Here is a 22,664-nt window from a genome sequence, read left to right as displayed (position 1 = left end):
TTCATGTAACAGGAAAGTAGATTAGAAGGATCTATCTCCATAATTACCAAAGGAAGGAACTAATTCCATTTCTAAGTTTGTATATAAAAGTATTAATTAACAGTATATTAAAATGCCTTCCTGTAGAGGAGTCATTGCTATACAACCTCCTTTCCTAAGGGAAGACTGTTGATCATAAAGAGTAACTCAGAGAAATAAAAGTATGTTTTCTAACATAGCTGTTTACAATAGAGGGGGGAAAAGAAAGAGAAAAAAAAAATTGAACTTCATACCTAAACAGAGATTATGAAAGGAGTTTTTACACACTTAATGACAGTCCGAGTCACACTAGGCACGTGACACTATTCTTCAAACCTGTAGTTAGGATTCTGCGTGCACACACAGATCTTCCCTAAATAACACAACACATCCCTCTGCACCGATGTCATACAAGAAGGTGTCCAGGAAAAACTGATTATATGATTAATCCACTATGCCTACCTAACTGCACCACAAACTACTAAACTGAAGAAAATAAATACTCCAGGCTACAACAGACATTTATATTCTAATAGTGACTACCAGTGACTCTGACTATGAACTGGGACAGTTAGGGTGAAATCTGCTGTACAGAAGCAATAGCTCACAACAATGGCAGACAATTAAATTTGGCATTTCAATTAACAGTCTTTGATGAAGCCAACTGGCACTGGCTAGAGTCAATTATTTGATTTTTTTTTTTACCTCTTGCCAAAAAAGAGCTCTTCAACCGGTCAGTTCTTATGGGAAAAATACCTGCTGGCTGTCATTTGAATCTAGCAAGCATCCATCAGAATAATATCAAGAAAATCATTGAGACAAAAATATTGATTAAATAAACAGCCATAAGAACATGAAGCAATTATTTAGTTCCCCAGCTATATCAGTATGCATTTTATTCTTTGCATATTCTTTCCTAAGCTCTGCAGGACATCTGGCAAGCCTTAGACAAAGGAGTAAATGTGAAATATGGTAGGGTTTTTTTTTCTTGAGAGAAAACCTGTGTTTTTAAATCTCAGTTGAGGTATTTTTTCTGTAATTCTTCAGCTGAGCTGGTTTACTAATGAACCAAATGAATACTACAGGGATACACCAAATTAAAAGAAGAAAATAAAAGCCATTCATTTTGTAATGCAAAAAAATCTTGGTGGAAAAAAAACAGCAGAAATTAACAATCAAAAGTATTTTTAATTCAGAGCTATTGCAGCATTATTACAGATCTGATGATAATTTGGCATTTATCTTAAAAGTTTAAGATCATGGATTACTAAAAAAGGTTGTAATGGCCTTTTACACTTGGTTGTTTTTGTTTTGTTTTTTTTTAATTTCCCAAGCATTAGAATCAGAAAAAGGTGCAAGATTTAATGTCTGAGATGGAAGCCAACTTGTGAACACACGGTTGTTTCCCATTTCTGTAACATACAGCGATCGGGCCTGATCTTGCAGATCACAATACAACTTTTGTTTCCCTATCAGAAGGTAACTCTGCTATCAAAAAAAAAAAAAAAAAAAAAAAAAAAGAAGAAGGAGGAGATTTTCTGTTTCTTGAGAAGATATAACAATTGGAGATTGGGAAATTTTAAGAAATACTGCAAAATTTTTCTCCCCAGCCTATGCAGACCATACAGAAATCACTGGAGATTACAAGATCTGCTGTTCAGTTTATTAATTCTACTTTAAGCTAGATATCAGTCTATTTCATTACATTCACGGAAGTTAATTTTAGTCATGACCGTGATTTGCAGATAAATCTAGACTGACAACTCGACTGCCAGATTTAACTACCAAAAATTCAGAGTTTCTGCATGTTCAGTGATGTATGATTCTTATGATTCATCACACAAAGACTACGAAAATGGAAAGAAGGGACAATTACTGATGTTGCTTGGACAGTAATTCCCTTTAAAAACCCAAACAGAATTACTATTACCAGAGCTGCCCTGACAACTGATTACATAGGACTGGCCTTGGTTCCTCAGTACAGGTCCTTGACTACAGCTATGCCAAGTTCACGTACACTGCTTCTGGTACCAATACCAGCATCACTGTTCTTCATCTTTGAATGCCACAGTTAGGCTCAAGATCCTCCTTGTCTTACCAGTAGCAAACATTTTGTTGTGGTTTTTTTTTTAAAAGGACAATTAAGAAAAAGCCACGCTCATGATGCTGAAGGCTGAACAATCTAAGACTAAGTAACAGATGAGAAAGCTGATGCAAACCAGGGACAAAATGAATAAATGTGAAAATCATACAATCAGTCATAGAATGGTTTGGGTTGGAAGGGGCCTTAAACATCATCTAGTTCCTACCCTGGGCAGGGACACCTTCCACTAGACCAGGTTGCTCAAAGCCCCGTTCAACCTGGCCGTGAACACTTCCAGGGGGGAGGCAGCCACAGCTTCTCTGGGCTACCTGTTCCAGCATCTCACCACCTTAACAGGATATAATATCTTTCTTGTATCTAATCTAAATGTTCTCTTAGTTTAGTAACAGTTTAAAACTGTTGCCCCTCATCCTATCACCACACTCCCTGATAAAGAGTCCCTCCCCATCTCTCCTGCAGGCCCTCTTTAAGTACTGGAAGGCTGCTTGCTGTAAGGTCTCCCCAAAGCCTTCTCTTCTCCAGGCTGAACAAACCCAACTCTCTCAGCCTGTTCTCACAGGGGAGGTGCTCCAGTGCCCTGATCATCTTTGTGGCCTCTCTGGACCCACTCTAACAAGTCCATGTATACCTTGTACTGAGGACTCCAGAGCTGAACATAGTAACTCCAGGTGTGGTATCATGGGAGCAGATTAAAGGAAGAGTATCACCTCCTTCAATTTGCTGGCCACACTTCTCTTGATGCAGCCCAGGATACGGTTGGCTTTCTGGGCTACAAGAGCATATTGCTGGCTCAGACTTACTCATCCATTCACTACTACTCCAAAGTCCTTCACCACAGGGCTCCTCTCAAACCGTCCTTCACCCAGCCTGTATTTCTGCATTGGATTGCCTCAACCCATGTGCAGGACCTTGCACTTGGCCTTGTTGAATTTAGTGAGGTATAAATAGTAGACAGGACACTCTAATTACAGGTATTACATATCCAGTGAAGGATTTAATTTATAGAAAATAAGAGTAAAATAAATGTAAGACCATCCTCAAAGCAGAAAGTTTAGTGTTTGCAGGTCTACAAATAACCTTCTTAATGGCAGTGGAAGACTGCCAGGCCTAAGCTGCACAAATAATGAAACTGGAACACACCAAGCCAAGAAATGAGAAATAACAAGGCTGGCTACACAAGTGAAGGTGGGAGGAAGACTGTAAGAGGGCTTTGACAACAAGAACAACTTTGTATGCCAAGGCTTACTCCTTTTCTTTCTTGAATAAATTCTAAATATTCTCAACAAAACTTGCACTTCAGAAATTACCAATCTAGAAATCACTATGTCCTTAAAAGGAACACCCCAAACACTGATCCTCAGATCATGAAAAAGACAGTTTGAATGGAAACCTTAGATACAAATTCCTAAGGGAGCATTTAGAAAGCTCAGGGGGAACCCTAAAAAGTTCACCCTATCTTATGTACCATCATTAACTATCACGAATAACCCAAAAGCTACAACGTGTGCTTCTGTGGACATAAATAGAGTGGATATGCACAGCAGAACAAAGTGAAACCATTAGAAAGCACATGGCTATTCTGAACACAAAGCATGGGCACGGGCTGACCTCACCAACAGCTTCACTGTTCTGACCCTGGGCTCCCATATCTTCCTTTTATCACTACCTCAATTCTCGTTAGACTACTTTTGCTACAGGTGGACCAAGCAAAGCTATGAATTCCCAGGTACTTATTGTTCACACATTGTTTATGCGGCCTGTACATGTACTCAGGCCTTCAGAAGGGAATATTATAAACTAATGTAACATGCAAATCATAACCAGCCCTGTTGCCTCCCTTACACTTCTCTTTCAAGACCAGCACATTGCCAATAGCTTTCATCTCTGCAGCTGGGCCAGGTACAGAAAGAGTTCAATGGAGATAAAGGTTCAACAAGGTAAAGGAAAAAAACAAAACAAAACACAACACTCCTCCATGGTGGTCCTGCTTATTCACAAGGCCATTGTTCTCTCCAAAGAGTCTCAGCTGGCAGCACTCCAGCTCTCATTCCCTCGCCACGTGATGAACGCCCCAGCGCAGCACACGGAGCTAAGCCAGGCCTGCCAGCATCAAGGCTGCATGCCAGCTCCAGCTTGGCCTTTCAAATCCTTCCTCTCATGAGGAACCTACTCGCTTTTTGTTTCCGAGATTAGCTCACCCTAAAGAGCCCAACTGTTTCAGGTCTGGAAGGTGCTCATGGCTGTTTTGCAAAGGTACAGCCACATTTAAAGCCCTTGGAAAGAAAGAACGAAAAAAAAAAAAAAATCCAGTGCCTCCAAGCACTTTGTGGCCCAGAAGGTTTTCTCTGATTAGGCATCACTACATCAATTTGCAGTAGTGCTCCAGGACTTACTTTTGGGACTAACAATAAAAACCTCTTACAGGTTTTTACATCTGTAGTGGATGGCTATGTCCATTCACATTCAAGATCTATTGCTTCTTCTATTGACCACATCTCTTTAGCATGAAAGCTATTATGAAAGAAGTACACTGCAGGTCACTTATGTCACAATATTAATGGCTTTTCCAATTTCAGCATCAAGACCTTCCCTCTTTCCCCACCTAAAAGCTTGATGCTCCTCTGGTGCATTAAATAGCAAACTGACAAATGGCACACCTAGACGTTTGGGATGTTTGGAAGGTTTTTGGCGCTCTCTCCATGACAGATGTGTTTAAAAAACAAAACCAAAACCCTTTTGCTTCTTGGGCAACAAACATCTGGTTTTGTAGTTCCTCAGTAATTCACAGCTAATCCAGCCACACTACAATCCAAGAGGCTGCTCTCTACTTTCAGTAATTTAGGAGCTAACATCTTCTCTGCAGAGATTATGTATGGTTTACAGTTCCACATACGGCAACATCACTAAGAATAGCAGTGAGAGGACAAGAACGCTCATAAAATATGTTAAAATTCCATCAACTGCACGGTAAACCTATGCTTATGTAATATCAGTAGTCTTCCTCTTTTCTTTGCACCCCTCTGCCCAGCTGTAGGCAACAGTTCTCATGAAATACCAACGGAGGCAAAGAAGAAAGAGGTAAGCTAAAATATTATTTTACTTGTACAGCACATTTCAGATTAATTAATTCCAATAGCAGCATAAAAGAATAACTCCTGTTTCCTCTCACTCATACATCAAACCCTGAAGGCAGAAAGGAGATGTTGAGGTTCTGATGTTGTTCAATCAAACCAGTAGATCAGCTCAGGGAGCCACTTGATAACACACAAACAACCCAACAGTTCCACAACTTGTGGATAAAGGCCATTCACCCTGGGGAAGTCCCTACAGAAACATGTACGCGAAAACTCAAACATTTAACCAATAAACATTCATTCCTTATATATTTTTTCAAAAAAGAGAAATCAAAGTAAGCATTCTAATAGGCAGATAAGCAGGCATCTTGTGTCCTTTCCTTCATCTTAAGGAGGGTGGGATTTTTTTGTAGCTTTATCTGGGGATAAAATGCATACACCCTATAGTTCTCAGAAACAAAGGATCAAAAAAAAAAAAAAAATCAGATCTATCAGATCGTACTGGAAATATATGTATTGGCAGCTTCTGGCATGGAGATTTCCAATAGAGCCCCCATTAAGTAACGAGCGAGGCAAAAAGTCAATTTTAGTAACAGTTACTCATCTTCACAATTCTCATCACAGCCAAGTTCATTCTTTCACAGTAGTGTTCTCAGTGTACATAACCTCTATGTATCATAAAAATGGAAAGACCCAGCTTCTATCAGTGGATAAAACCAGTGCAGTTAATCCACTGCTGTCAACAGTGGCCATCAGAGATATACACTGCTGTCAGTAAGGACATCTGTACTTGACACTACCTCCATTCTCACATCCACATCGGTTTATTTAAGGCTAAGCAGAAACCCAGAAGAGAAGCAGCCCTTGTGTGTTGTTATTTACAATTCATGGATTTTTAAGGTTAGTGCATTAAAGCAACCAAGAGTACCTATAATAGCTCTGGATGCAAATGAAAAGAACTGCTGAATTTTGGAATTATCAGGGGGAAAAAAATGTTTACTGATTGTTTCATACTACCAGGATGTTTTGCAAAAGGCAGGGCTATTTTTTTTATTTTTTGTACAGAACAAATAAGAAAGCGAAAGGGCTAAAATTTTTTTATAGTTTCTAATACATGAAACATACAGAGTAATGAACAATATGAAAATACATGGAGTTTTTGAATGCAGCCAGAAAATGCCCATTAAACAGCTGAAAATCTCACAATCATTTTACTGTTCAGTTGCAGCCAGTAATTAGATTACCTAAACTCAAAATCAACAGTAAATCTACTGTTTCCCCTCGAACTGTTCAAAAACTGTTCTCTGCCATCTGAACATCTCCTTCTATGGATAAAATGAAGCTGATTTGGCTTTACCAGCAACACTGCTTCCTCCCAGTGACCATGTGCTTGCTCATCCTTACTAGCAAACTTCACTCCACGGACTGCACAAGGCCAGTGGCTACTGGAAGCCTTTAGCAAGCAAACATCATGTCAGAAGCCTTTACTTCAACAGTAACACAGCTCCCCAGCTCACTGCTAGTTGTATCAAATGGTCTAAAAATGTTTTATAACAGGTTATCCCTTTCATAAGAGCCCTGTTACATTACCATAAGTAAGTCTTTAAAATTTCCACTTCTTTCAGTTCAATAGGTGCACAGCATGCACATACGGTGTAGACAGCTTGTGGATGTAGTAGTGCTTTTATTACATACATAATGATGAACAAACAAAAATATGAATGTAAACTAACATGTCTATATAAAACACACAAGTTTTAAAAGAATGCTTTTATTTTAAACAGAGATACAATGCCAAGTCATTTTGGAATTCTTAGGCTTATTCCCACAGGGTAGAGTTATCAGCTACCTTGGGAACAGAGTTATTTTTAAGGATAGAAAGGTCATTTTACTATTTGACATACACTGGAAGAAATATGCAGTTTCAATCACTCTAAAGAAAGTTCCATGAATCCAGATCAAGTTGTAGAAATACCTTCATCTGAAGTTGCACCCTCCCTCCCACAGCACAATTCCAGAAACAAAACGACAACAGAGAAAACCCACCTCACTCATCCCTAAAAAAACACTGGATAACTATTTGTCAAATTTCTGCTCAAAACATGTTAGATAACAGATGTGAATTTGGAGTTCAAATGAATGCCTTGGGCACTGCACCATACTGTGCATGGAAGAAGATTCTGTTATTTCCACAGAATGAAGTGTCTGAAATATTTGCAGACAGGATAATTAAATAAATAAATAAAAGCAAAAACACTCACAGTTCTGGATTTGAACTACATAAAATCAGGTTTTTCAGTTCACCTGGCAAACCAAAAGAATTCTTGCACAGCACCTACTACAGAAAGGAAAGCTGACTGAAGTACTCATGTTTGCTACTCTAGTTCAATGTTTTAAATCCTTCAGTTTTCAGTAGCAGATAATAATTGTATAAACAAACAAACAAAAAAGATCAGATCAAAAACATGTTCAGAAATTTTCTATGAACCGTTTTGTATAATATAACTATAGTATAATATTCTTTTTGCATCACCAAACAGGTGTTCTTGCTACTTATCAGAGACCAGCTACAGATGTAGAGGTGATCCATGAAGACTTTGGAATGAAATAAACCGCACATTAGACTCCAAGAGAGGGCAGAGAGGGAGGGAAAGACTAGATTGAATATTCACTACAGTGATTCATAGGCAACTGACTCTTTTCTATGAATAAGCAGTTAACCTGAATGTTCTTTAAATGTTTGGTGTTGTAAAAAGCTGGAGGAGTTGAAGCTCTAATAATGTCTGCAAAATAAATCACTTAAAATCTGAGTTTGCAATGGAAGCCTCTATTGAAAACAGCTATCCACAGATTGCCTTCCTTTTTTAAGCCTGAAGTGACCTTTCTACATTACTAACAGTCAATGCAATAATGAACTAGATTATGTCCAAACACTGAACTATGCAAAAAATCTCATAGCATCTTTGTTTCATTCTCCAAAAACCCTCTATCCTGGAATTGCTTTGTACAAATTTGCAGAGCTTTGTGCAAAAATTCTCGTCAAGCAGGTGCACCTTCTCCACAGAACAAGATCCCACCTTGCCACAGACATCTGACAACCCTGAAGAGGTTCAACCACCATTAAGACTGCAAAAGCAACTCATGTCTTTTTTACTCAAAACAAAACTGTAAGTAATTATGCCATTTCTTACTGAATTAAGTAGACAGTCAAATTAAAACAGGTCATCTTAAAATTCTAAAGCCTTGCTAAAAGGCATAACCTTTTTACCTCATAAAAAATGTAGAATGTCTAATGCAATACCATCTCAATAAATGCTGTGTAATATGAATAGAAAAATATGCTAGATTATTATTATAATACAGTGTGACTATGAACTTGCAAATAAGGTTCAACAAGCTGAACGCAACAAGATTTACATTTGACCATTATTCACACACTCAAGTCAGTTTTACATCAGTCTTCCTGCAGGATGTGCTGTAGGTATGAGACTCCAGTGGCTTTGCAAGTTAATAACTATTTACAGCATCAAATATTCATTGTCAAATACTTGCTCAGCAGAGGAAAAAAGAAAACAAAACCACACAAACAGGAAAAAACGAATACTGGGAGGAACAAACTACACATTGACAGGTACCAAGAGTGAACAGGCTTAGCTAGGAGCCAGGTACCAAACTTGTCTCTCAGTCTCTAACTGAAAGCATAAATAACTCCATGCCTACCAGATGCAACTCAAGCTTCAGGGGAAAAAAACAGCCAGAAATATATACTATTTTGAACAAGCAACTGTCCTTGCAAAATGAACACAATGCACTGGGAGATGTATATACATACAAAAACACAAGACTACTTCAACCACAGCCAAGCACAAGTAGGCTTTCATCCTGCTCCTTTCCATGTCCATTCCCTCCCCTCTTAAAGACACCTAAAGAATAGCAAGAGTTAATGGAGAGATAAGTACATTTTAAAAAGCAGCTATCACACAAAACAAGATATCAAGTGTAGTTTTATAGTATGTAAAGATGCCGCATGGAAAATGATTTGCAAATCACAAGAACTACATCTCTCAATGTAGTAGGTTAACAGTTTAAGTCTTGGGCATCAGATATACTCACTTCCTGATGGGGAAATGTCACTTCTTAAAAATAAGCATTTGATTATTTATCCCTTTGATCATTTTGGGTGAACTTTTCAGGTAAGTTGAGAGGGTTAAATCATGCATGAAAGACTGAGCTTGCATGCAAAAGCCACTTCACTAGACAGTTCACTTACCACATACTTAGCTTTGCAACTTTAAACAGATGGTAAAAAACACTGGGATTCTGCATTGGTCATTTCATTCTTCTGAACTGAAGCAAAAACAGTTCTGAGGCATTATTCCCTCCCAGGAGGAGCTTAAGCAAAGACCTCTCAGCTCCCAGGCTTAGAGGGGGAGAACAGTTCTTTGCTCCATCTAATGGTGAAAGGGAATAAGCATCTCTGTAAGTTTTAAATGATCTACCTAGTAAGGTCAACTCAGGGTAACTTGTACACATTATTTTATGTCGTACTGGAGCACACCTGGGCTGTGTGTTGATAAGGCATGGCACAGGTACACAAAGCTGTAAGGGAGGCAGAGGAAGTCACAGGTACATTCCTGAAGAAGGCGGGTCACATAGGGACAGCTGGTAACCACTGCTGATGCCAATTACTGAAACACGATTTAGGGTTTGTTCCCAAGCCTGTCTCTGCTTTCTTCCCCAAGCCTCCAGACCCTGCATGGGATGCTGACTGCATGTCTTGGACTTCCTGACATAGGAGGATGATGCACTGAGGGCAAGCAAGCTGGGGTAGGGCCAGCAGTACCAACTTCACACAACAGCACTGGGCAGCAAAAGGCCTTAGCAAGTCCCACTGCCAAGCCCACGGCAGTGCAGTCCCCTTCCCATGCCCCTGGCACACGTCTGAGTCTGCCATCAAAAGACATGGATCGGGAAAGAACAGACTACACAGCCAGCCTTCACTCACTATTTAATGTTTTCCTGAGCAGGTGTCATTACGCTGACCAAAGGTCCACGCTGTCTTTCCACTGAAGGACTATCAATGATCTCTTATTCTCCAGGGCTTCCAAGAACTCTCAAACAGGAAAAGTGAGAGTCAGGGCAATTTCTGTGTTATATAAGGTTTAAGACTGCAGTGTTACCGGATGACTTCTGAACCTTCTTTATGGTGTGAGAGAGTCCCGAAATGCTGTCCCAGTTTGGCTCTTGTGACGCTCAGTGGCTCCACGCAAGAGGTTCATGCAGCACCACAGCCATCTTTGGGCATCATGAAGCACCCACAGGTGTAGACAAACTGAATGATGTACCATTTGTTCTCACTCAATGGGTGCTACGCTGAGCACTGGGGGGATGAAACAAAGGGTCTTTGCTCTTCACCAGGCAATCAGACCACAGAGCAGAGGGCACTGGCACATGTACAGCTCCATGCCCACACCCCAAGCACAACTGACTGAGAAGTGCTCACACTGCACACCGCCTGGTACTTACTTTACAGCGACAGTGCTCACATTTCCTTCACAATCCATCAGCTCCTGAACAGACAGTAAAAATACCTAGCTTGTCCTTTTAAGAAATTAATTAATTTGGAAGTATTAAATCTTGGTGTAAAAATGTTTTGGGTTTCTTATACATTGATGATCAAGGGAAAACACTGTAAAAAAAAAATTCTAAGTACTCAACTTACATGACTTTAGACTCAGTTTTCAGAAAATACAGAGCAGCTATTCCTTCTCAAAAATCACATCTTAATGCAAGTTGGGCACCCAAAATTCTCTAGTCAGTCTGGAAACTTTTTTAGAAGCAGAGAGGAGATTTCAGTAGATACGAATTGGTAGGAAAAAAAAAACAACAAAAAAAAAATGAACAGAAGTAGAATTATCTTCCAACGTGAGGCAAGACAAGGTGCAGAGTTTTACCCAACATAACCTCCTTCAGGCCAAGTAACACAGCACAAGTTAATTCAAATACCTCCTAATTACATCTGTATGTCAAGACAGTCTGATTGCTCTGCAGGTGCAAAAGGTATATTTTATGCTAATTCCCTATACCATCTGGCAACTTTACATTCGGGTCGTCTTCTGGCAATTAATATCAAAATTTTATCTACTTTTGTAAAATGCCCTATTTCTGTTACACATTCCAAGTGCCATAAGGATATAAGGCAACATCTGTAAATGTTATGTTGATGAAAGCAAAAGCAGTAACAACTTACCTGAAAATGTTTTCTCCTGCTGTATCTTATGTAAGTTTATAAGAGGAAAACAAAATCATACTTCAATTCTGTCTTTAGGAAGATATACAAAAGTAAAGAGTACAAAACAGTCACATGAGACTCCTATGTTATTATTAATAAAAACATTAGTGATCTACCACTTATATAGCTCACTTCTTGCTGTGAATGTTACTCATTCTCTTTGCGGTGGAGACCTCATCCTCATTCCCCCAACTCTGAATGTAACACGACATACTTAACATGAAAAAACGTGTTTCATTTTATGCACACATGCCATAGAAGAGAACAATTTTTACTAATTTCTCAAAGTTTCTAAAAAAAGTATGCCTTGGAAATTTAGCACAGTGGGAAAAGAATAAGGCCCTGCATTTAACCAGCATTTTCCTTTTCCTATGGTTATGCGCTTGTACTTGTTGGGGGGTTAGCTAACATAAGGATTAGTTATTATCATTCTGTTACACAATTAAGATGCCTAACTTTTCATTTATACTCAGAAGAAACACCATCAAAGCTTAACATTCAAACTTTCAGTGTCATCTTGCAATAATCAGTGTTGAGAAGCTTTATAATGGCTTTTTTTTTTTTCCAGAAATGTAGAAGAATTTTTCTTATAAATTCTGTAAATTCACTATTTCTTTAGAAACATGACAGCAAATGAGCCTATACACAAGCTCCGCTATATGAGAATTTTTTGAATTATGTTCCCAACACCACAGAAACAAAGCTACTCAGAAATACCAGATACATATATTCAGTACCCCAGCATCAGTCTGAATAGCTAAATAAAAAATAGATACAAATACCTATTATGAAACAGGAGTCAAGATGGAAAGCTACTTCTGCACAAGAAAAAAAGAGTCTCCACTGTCATACCATAATGTAAGTACCAGGGAAAAAGTACACATTCAGAGGCCAAACATTTCAGGATTTATCTACAGATAACTAGACTAAATTTCTTCTGATGGTAACTAATCACTAGGTCTTACAGTTCCTATAATGTATTGGTCAAAAGAAGATCAATGCCATCTGTCTAGAGGTGCAGCAATGAGCAAATGAAATCGGCTATTTATTACTAAAGCTTCTGATCTATTCATATAAAAAAGAATGAACACAGTCAGAAGTGAGGCAGTCCATTTCCTCAGAGAAACATGCCACACAGCATTTCATAACTTAATGGGCAGCCAGTTGGCGTGAGAGCATTACTGAAGTCAGGCAATTCACATCTTTACACAGATGCATATACAAGAAGCACCTAGCACAATCTGACCACAGACAGATAGGGCATTCAAACTTCTAGGCTTGTCAAAGATTAAACCAAATTTGCTAGAGCCAAGCTTTGAAAGCTCTTGAACATATTACTTACCATATAATGCAGCTGTAGAAGGTAGGACTAAAATGTGCACAAAATTTAGGTTTTAGCATGGAAAGCGGTAAAAAGTGAAAAACAACCTACTTGCAGTAAAATGTTCAAAGTATTGACATAGGCTACAAGAGAGATAGCAAGTTTTTGATGCATCTGATTAATGACTAAAAATAATAATTTAAAAAATACTACCAGCTTTGCAAGAGCAGTTTGAGGTAAGGATTCAATTCCCCTCAGCAAAGAGGCAAAATATCTTCCTCTCCTTTATACAATCCCTGTGCTGAGATGAGATGTACCTGGCTAAATCTGGACATTCTCTAGCTGATCTTTAATGTACTTGAGTTCTCTGCTACTGCCTTTAGAAGTAAAGGCTTCCTCTAGCAAACAAGCTTTCCAGAGTTATCTTTTGTTTTGTTACATAGCCGGCACTAGATATATCTGAATTAACACTGCTGTAATAACTCCTCATTTCTTCTAAACAGACCCTCCTGTCTTGACTTCTCTTGGGTATATTAGTGCTCCTACACTCATAAGACTTCCAGCACTTGAATTTCTTTTTTAAGAGTTTGAATTTTATTCTTTGTTTCAAATATTAAGTTTCATTGTATTAAATAAATATATATTTTCAATTTTTTATTTATCTTCCTCCACAATGACTATATTCACTATCTTCTCATCCACATTTATGAAACATATTCCCTTTTAGTCTCACTATTGTTTATCTATTCTTAACATTTAAACTATACTTAAATAGAGATTGGTGTTAAACAAGAATTCAGTTAAACAGTATGTTTATTAATTCAAATTTTCTCATTAAAAGAATTTTAGCTAATTGCTTCCCAATTTTCATTTTGATCTCTTTTCTGCTGCTCACTCCTTTAAAACATATGACAAAAAGGGTATAAGGAATATAAGCATAAGAGCCTATACTTTTAACTGATGTATGCACATGTATTTTTTTTAATGAGTTTCATGATCCTGAATGAAGTAACAAAACCCAAGGGATTGTAACGCAGTAATAGAACAGGTAAAAGAAGCAGTAATGGAGGAAGCACACCATGCAAATCACTGCATTACACAGCATCAAAACAAATGTCTCCTTATTTACTAGTGATAACACATTTGATATAAATCTTATTTAAATCCTGAGATAAAACTATAACTGCTTATTCAATTTATCAGTTAAAAGCAGTATGTCATATAAGTCTGTCTTATTAGATGACTTACTGTCTAAAAAGGGTAGTTCCTTATTTTGCTCTTGGATAAGTGTCTAACTTTAAGACAGTGTTTTGCAAAAACATTTTACTCTAATGTTTCAGTTATAATACTGGGGGGAGGGTTTAACAAAAAAAACCCCAACTACCAACTAGCTATCTATCTACTTCTCCTGCTTTCCATTTCCCAAAGCACACTCTTCAATTTTGTTCATCATCCTCTATTTTGTTTGCAAGGAAGAAGGGGAAAGGAGAGTACAAGGAACTTACATAAAGAGAAAAACTGCATAGCTATTAAGTTCTACACTTGGCTTCAGGGAGATTTAAATTATGGCTCAGTAATTTAAAACACGTATTCCAAACAGCATATTGTGATAGACTGTTCCCAGTCCCCACCATGTGCCATTCAGAGGAAGGAACTGTGAATAACAGCTTAAAATGAACGTGCTACCAGTGTCCTATAGTTTGGTAGGACTACAGATAAGCCAGCTGGTGACACTTCCCTTCTCCAAGAGTCAAGGCTGCCCAGACTGGACAATCACCCTCTCAATATGGGTCACCATCCTCTACAGGCACACAAACTCCTGTTACACCAAAAAACAGTTTATCATAGCACTTAGGTTGCTCACCTCTAACTGAATTCATTTTCAGGACTGTAGCAGGTAAGCATGGACACACTCCTATGCCTCCTAGCTAATGGGTGATAGCTTCTAAAGAAGGCATTAGCCAAAAGGAGTCTGCATTATCTATTAATGTCATTAATTTTTAACCAATCCTTTAAAAATCAAAACCCAAGACAAAGAATTCAAACAGTGCATTTAAAAATGCTTTCCCTTGCATTAATAAAATCAAGTCAACTTCTGCTTAGCATAGGACTGGTATCCCGCACCTCTGTCACACCTCTACAAAGCTGTTTTGTGGCCTCCATTCTAAACAGGGCAGTAAAACACCTTAGCACCCAGTCTACTGAAACCATATGAAAGATACAACTTTTTTTTTTTTGTGAAAGATAAACTGTTTTTAGAAGATTTAATGGTGTTAGAAGTTCTACTGCCTCACTGACCCAAAATGTACAAAGAGATTTGCTGCAAATAATGTTTTCTTTCCTCTAGAAATTTCCTCCCAAAACCACACAAGTAATCCAAAAAGTCAACCTGGGTTCTCCTTCTTCCATACCACTGCTCAAACACAACGAGCCAAAACGCAGCCTCACCTATACCTGTACCCTGTGAACCTTCCTCTCACTGTGGCATAATGAATTTTGTCAGCTGAACTCAGGAGAAATTTGCAAACTGAAAAAAACAAAACAAAACAAACCACACCACACACCCCTCCTGATGCCCAGAAAAAAAAAAAACAACAAACATGGGGTCTGCAGATGCACGGAGTCCAACAGAGCCTTGAGAAAAGTCGCTGTGCCCATGCCCAGATTGCCTGCCTTGGGATATCACTTAAAACTGCCCTAGAGTCACATTCCCTGCTTTACGCTTTGCTGCTACATACCAATTTTAAAACTCTGTTTTCCCTAACTCTTCCTTACTGGATACAATTTCTAAAATTATTCCAATTAAATTTCCCTCTAACATAATTGGAACATGTACAATTAGCAGGAAACAAGCTTGACAGGTTGTAAAGAACTGCCAGAGCCGACCTATCAGCCCAAAATCAGCAATTTCTCCACATGGCTTTTACTAACAAACACTGAATCTTTACGTATCTCAGTCTATACTTACTCTTCTCAGAAAAATTCCTCACAAGTTCTAAAATGAAAATGTTCCCTCATCCCTCAACAGATGAAGTAATTTAGACAGCCTTCATGACATTTACTTTGCACCTTTCTTCCCCCCTCTGGACCTACAAAACCAATAAATATTATGCTCTAATGTTGTGTGCATATTATGCACAAAGCCTTAGCTTTAGAAATACGTTCAAGATTGTAACTATCTGAGAAATAAAAATTTAAACACTGTTCCTTTAAACACAATTATTAGGCCAGAGTTTATAAATAATTGGTTAACAGAGCTCTCTGTGAAAGTTTATGAATGGTAGTTATCTCATTGCATGTACCAGACCTTTTGCTCCCAACTGGAAGGTTTTTTTTCTATCCTCCAGATAGTATAGATAATGATAGTACAAAAGTTTAAAACAAAAGAAGAAAGGGAAAAAAAAAAAAAGCCCTCACCAAATAAATCCCAACCCCACAACCAAAAAACCCACAAATAAACCCACACAACAACAAACCAAAACAAGGTGACAGAAATACCTGTACTTAATCATAGGGTGGGAGGATGACCCATAGAGTAAAAGTTACACTGAGACAATAGTGAAGCTTTCTCATTCCTTGGGCTTTTCCGGTGTACTTAAGAATGACCTAAATACAGGCATTCAGAGCCCACATCTCCAGCAGCAAGCTACATGCTGAATCCTGAGGCAAAGAGTCTGTCACTGAAATCAAATGCTAAATTTGGTAACACATTTCAATATGCTTAATAGCAGGGCCAACTGAAAAAAGGATAAAGAAAACAAAAACTAGCGAGCCAAACATTTCTGGTGGCTTCCATTTTATAGTAATGTTCACTCTCGCTTCCAACTTCTTAATATTCCTGTGCTGCATGTTGATAACACATTACTTCATATCCAAATGTTAGGGAACAGCACAAAATACACAAGAGCACAATCTGAGCTGCAGGTGCAAATTCCAAAGACAGGTATGGCCAAAGTTGTGACACCAAGGGAAAAAATGAGATATGGGCATAAATGAACTGAATGTGTTTCCCTATTCTACCTCCTTCCTGCAAGCAGACACGTTTAAGGGAAAGTAGCCCAAATTAAGCACCTACTTTCTTTACAATAACCCTACTGTAGTAGTCAGCATCGATCCACATGGAAGCACATAAGTGACTCCCACTACTAAAGCAATTAGCAGTGAAGTATTAATGTGGAGTATAATTACAAGTAAATTGTAAAACAGGTAAAAGAAATTAAATGTGAGAAACAAAAGATGAGTGGAGAGGTTTCACAGATTTTGTACCTACAGCTTTAAGTTCTTTGTAAGTATAGAGATAAGACATTTTTTCCAACACAACACAGAACTGGGAAATTAATGGTAATGACTTACAAACTAGCAATTACAAAATTTTAAAAACGTGAAGTGTGTCAGTAACAAATCTATGGGAATTATTGAAAATAGCAACTTATATAAAAACATTTATAAATTATTTTTTAAAAAGCATAGGAAGAAAGAGTGTTCTGAGTTTAATATAATTCTTTATCTTAAGAGTGATGGTTATCTGCAGGAATGCTGAAAGAAAAAAGAAAATAACCCTAAACCTTATGAAGCATTTCTACTCGCATGTGGGACTAAAAAAGGCATAACCATCATAAAATGCTGCGAAATGTGAAAATGCATTTACAAGAAATTGTTGAAGACCAACTACTGCAGTAAAGCAAAACTGCAGTTTAATAACAAACCTCAAGTTATTTAATAGTCAAAAGATATAACCTAAACCAGGTTGTTAAATAAACTATTACATGTTCACTGAATAAACTATGGAATACGTTCTGCATGCTGAAAATGGACTTGCTCCCCCTTTGACTGCAAGACCTGCCTTTTTTATTGCTATTTTCCAGCTTCACATGAAGGAACATAAGGCATCCTCCTCCCCTTCCTCCTTCAGGTGCCCGTAAACAACAGCAGGGTCTCCCCTGCAAAAGGGGCAAATGGGTTTCAATCCACTTCTGCTGAAGGAAAAGTCAAACCCCAGTGGCCCAATTTGTAGGCTGCCATGCAACGTATGGGAAACCATCCTTAACACTTTAAAAAGACCAAACTACACAACCAGTGTAGTTACCATCAAGAAAAGGGCTCCAGTAACTGTCCATCAAGGTGTTGGCCTCCACCTTCTGGAGGTATGTCAAGCACAGTTCCTCCTTCCTCCACCTCCAAGGACAGGCAGCAGACACATCCCTGGAATCACCCATCTCCCCGACAGCTCTGGGCAGCTCCCCCAGGAACGCCAAACTGCCCCTTGCAAGGACTGAACCCCAGCAGCAGTACAAGCATAGCTTTTCCCTGAATCAACCTGTCAAGTCCCACTTTTCAGGGACTGTAACACCCAGGTAGGCGCTGACAGAAAGTTACGGACCCCACTGAGAATGCCTTTACATCAGTCACTGCAACACAACCCTGTTTGCTCATCTGCACTTATACATTACATTTGTTCTGCAACCACAAGAGAACGGACAAGGTAGCTTTCAGCACAGAAAGGGCAGGCAGATGTTTTACCCAGGTCTCCCAATTTCAGCTATAACATTCAAATACTTAACAAAGCAAAGTATTTCTTAAGACACTATTTGTTAGCAGGCCAGCATGGAAGGTAGAGACCTATTATTTTCCTAGATTAGTATTAGAATAAACTGTTCAATAAATTAAATTATTAAATAAAAAAACACCTGGATATATATGCTATTTAGAATCTCGAGATACGCAGGTTCCACAAACGTCGGCCCGGGTATGTAAAAATATGGACCCCACAGAAGTCAGTGGAAATTTTGCTCTGAGCATCACTGGAATGAGGATTTTCTCATTAATCTTAGTTTTGAGACAGCAATTTCAGATGTTAAGCCAGTAAATTCTTAAATAATTACTTACATAAATAAATCTATGGCTGCCAGCATTAGAATTGATGTACGTATACAGGAAGTCCACAGAAAAAAAAGGTGAATGTAATACTACTGTGAAAAAAAGCATTGATGCAATCTATCTGGCATTTTCAAAGACAAATTATTAATCTACTTCTTATTTCAATTTAAAAAAAAAAGTAATTTACCAATATAATAAAATTAATTTTTAAAAAAACATTTATTTAACATAAAATCATAGCTAAGTAGGACCCACTGAGAACAGTTCTTGGCCCTTTGTTATTTAACAGTTTACCAGTGACCCAGAAGACAAACACTTGCTGCTGATACAAGCCACAGCTGGCAGCGGGACGGGGGAATGATAAACAGGAAAAGGATATGCCACTGATGGACAGATCTAGCTCATGCATTTGAAGGACATCAACACAGGTGACAAATACAATGAAAAGCTACCTGTTCAGGAACAAATACAAGGGAATTTCATATGAAAGTGTTGGGTTTACTGGGAATTATGGAATTACAGTGTGTAATTAGACAGGCATGAAACCATAAAGACTAGCATAACTTTCTAGACATCTAGACAGAAAGAGGGTTAAAAACTGAGATTGTAGTATGCCTCTGGCACCAGTATGACAGGTCACGTGTCCCTACTGATATCCACAATTTAAAATGTTGAAAAACAAAAATTAATTTTAAAAATTACTAAGACTGAAAACAATGCCTCTCACTACCAAGTAAGAGCACTTTATTTATTACCCCAAGAAGGAAGTTACTGAGCAGCTCAGTTCCTGCTTGAAAGTATGTACCTGTGGGAACAAAGGCTTCAAACCAAACTCTTCAGTAGAGCAGTCAAAGGTCAAACAAGACCTAATAGCTGAAAGATTAAGTTGGACAAATTCAAAACAGAGAACAGTTGGTGGTGAATTTTTTTATTCTTAAAGTGAGGGCAGTTAGCCAGTGCAATTATCACAAGGCAGTTTTCAAACGCAACTTCAGGTGTTTTTTTTAAATATGAGCTCTGATGCATGCTGCAATTAATGGAAGTATTCTGAATGTTTTATACAGGTCAGATTAAAACATTGCAAAGTTTAAGAAATATAGTGATAAGGCAGCCTCTAGTTCACCAAACCATATAATAAATCTGTACTTAGAAATACCTCCACTAAAACATAAGACAAAATATAGAAGTGCTACCATCTTCCTCAAGTACTGAGGCATCTAATTGTCAGAGAAATCAATGTAAATTGCATCTAAGTATGATGTAGATAACTAAATACATTTATAGCAACAGCCATCAGATGATACAATCCCAAAATAAGATTGTCTACAACCGCAATTACTGAAGTTATCCATAACTTCGAACCTAAAAACACGTGGATCACCATGCTTGTTACCAACAGGTATATCCTGCATGTAACCAAGTCAAACTAGAAAAGAGGATAATATAAACATACAAAAAAATTTGGAAATAAAAACTTATTGCAAGGAACTTAAATTTGAAAAACATTTGCAAGAGATCTCTAGCAATCAGCAGTTAAAACAGCATTAGAATTCATAAAAAATAACCTTTTTTTAAATACAAACATTGTTGCATCCAACATCTCTGGTATCTGCCTGACATCTTGTCATCAGCAGTCATGGCATGGGTAATATTAGGAAATAAAGGAAAACCTCAACTAGTAGCAATTCACAAATACGTATTATTTGTTTCTCAAGCAAAAAAAACCCTATACCCTTGGGCACTGTGCCTATCAGATTCCCTCACGTTTCACTAAATTTGCATGAAAGGCTTCAGGAAAGCCAAATAAGTATTATGGAAGGAAAGCTAACTGTTATTTTCTTTCTAAAAAGGAAGTACAGGAGGGGGTTGGGGGAGGTTTCACTTCCAACAGTTTGATTAGAAAGCACTATGCAGACTATATTAAGCATATAAAGTCATAAAAATAGCTGCCACTGTGAAAATACATTTCTACTTGAGGTGCAGATCCAACCATGTTCAGCATTTTCACCAATGATCTGTCAACAAATACAGTAAGAAAATCTGAAAAATTCCGTCTGGCAAGGTTAGCACTTGGTGTAATCATCTAATGACTTGGCTTTGAGGCAAAATTAATTTATTCCAGCAAATATAAAGTTTATAGCTGGACATAAAATACTCTAACATATTCTGTAGAACTCTACACGTTCTGAAGAAGAATATTTCCAAAAAAATTAGGGAGTAGGTGAATCTGAGCTCCTAGGAGGATGAACAGAAAAGAAGAGGCACAGAGCAATCCTTTGATAAATCAACAGGAAAACAGCAAGAGTATTGATTTTTGTATGTTGTATTGCACTGGGGAGGCAGATGTTAACAGTGCATGTGCAGTTCTCTTTTAAACCTTTTTATAACAATAAAGCCAAAACGATTCATATAGATACAGTAATAACACAAGGCTAGAGAAAATGCCTTACAGCAAGAGTTAAAGAGCTGTCTGATTAGTTTAAAACAAGAGAATTGAAAGGTGACTTCATTAGAGAGTATAAACATCTCACTAAGAATTAAGTATTGGAGCTCTGAAGCAGAAACCAGAGGCAATGCCTGGAAACTGAAGCCAGACAAATTCATATTAGAAATAGAGCTTAATTACATTTTTCAGCAATGAGGGTCATTAACTACTGATGAAGTTAGAGTGAAATGTGGCTTCTTTGTCCTTCCATGTCTGTAAATGAAGACCAAACACTTCTAAGAAGCTGCACTCTATGGTAAGTAGAGGTAAGGTAGTTAAGAAGAAGGAGGCTGCACAAAGTCAGAAAGAGCCTATATTATACAGAGTTTAACCTATATGATGTAATGGTCCTGCAAAACTTTAGAATTGCTAAGGCATACAAATCAGTGCCAAGATAAATAAATTAGCAGTAATAAACCACATAGGATCACATAGCTCCATTACAAACAGATATCCCATTTTCCGTAAGTCAGCCAGCCTTTCTACACAGGACCAAGGGATCTCCATCTTGTAACAATATATTTCTCTGATATTACCTCATTTCATATAATAAAAAGGCTTTTCTTTTCATGCGGATCTTAAAATCTATCTTTAACCTTTTTATTTCTACTACTTAGTAGCTGTGATAAATGTCATCTAGATATTAATATAGTGTTACTGAAAATTAATTCTATATCAAAACTAACAAAATGGAATGAATGCTTATTACTATAATACTTCAAAATGTTACCACTGGCTGGCAAAGCTCATTAAGGTTTGAAATAACTATTTTGATAAAAGGAGAAACATTGATTACATAATTTGCACTCATTTTGTCACTTCTGTCCTTTTTATTTTATCGCTTTCTGCTGAGTAGTTGACACTGCTGACTCACAGGCAGCAAATATATTCCCAGACTGAATGTAAATGCATCTTATGCCCCTAAATTGGCATTTGCCAGATAGTCATCTCCTTGTTAACACTACCTGTACTCTGAAGGTGCATCTGAAAAGAGATTAAGTGAAGAAGCAGAACTGGCCTCTGAAACGGAATTGTTTCTTGATTGCTTTGTAGGAAACCATTCCATTAGGTAAACAGTTATTCCTTCAGCATACAGAAGCAGAAACAGCACAAAAGTGAACCAAATTTGGAGAGTGTAAATACTAAAATACAACACCAGGGCTTACCAGCCTTCAAAATTTTATTGCAAATAAAGAACTAGGAATTTACAGTATCCTATATTCACACTAAATTTGGACTTACAAAGGGTATAGATCCTTAAGGAATACAAATCCTAATCTTAAAAAAAAAAAAAAAAAAAAATTAAAAAAGGCATAAAGGAGGACCTGAAGAGGTCAGGTAGACCAAGCCCTGTTCCAAAGCAATCCAGACAGAGCTTTTTCCAATCTGTTCCCCAGAACCTCCAAGCATCTAGTCCAACACTCACTATTCTTGCCATTTGAAATTTTTTTTGCCTCTGTTTGCTTTCTGTTTGCCTTTTTTTTTTTTTTTTT

General features: G+C 37.7%; 1 protein-coding gene across 4 annotated transcripts in view; it reads right to left on the bottom strand.

Moving 5' to 3' along the window:
* The window catches only part of FRMPD4 (FERM and PDZ domain containing 4), a 407,661-nt gene that overhangs the window by 250,288 nt on the left and 134,709 nt on the right, over positions 1-22,664 (bottom strand). Inside the window, exon 1 of one of the 4 annotated variants that reach the window (XM_026850967.1) lies at positions 15,778-15,802. The exons of the other annotated variants lie outside the window; for them this stretch is intronic. The gene's annotated coding sequence lies outside the window, so the exon portion shown is untranslated. Of the gene's footprint in view, positions 1-15,777; positions 15,803-22,664 lie in introns of those variants that run through there. 4 annotated transcript variants of the gene reach the window in all.

This window comes from Athene cunicularia (genome assembly GCF_003259725.1).
Source record: "Athene cunicularia isolate RWA chromosome 1 unlocalized genomic scaffold, athCun1 chr1_part1, whole genome shotgun sequence".
NCBI lineage: Eukaryota > Metazoa > Chordata > Aves > Strigiformes > Strigidae > Athene > Athene cunicularia.
The sequence above is the reverse complement of the archived record's forward strand: the minus strand, read 5'-3'. Positions and strand labels throughout refer to the sequence as shown.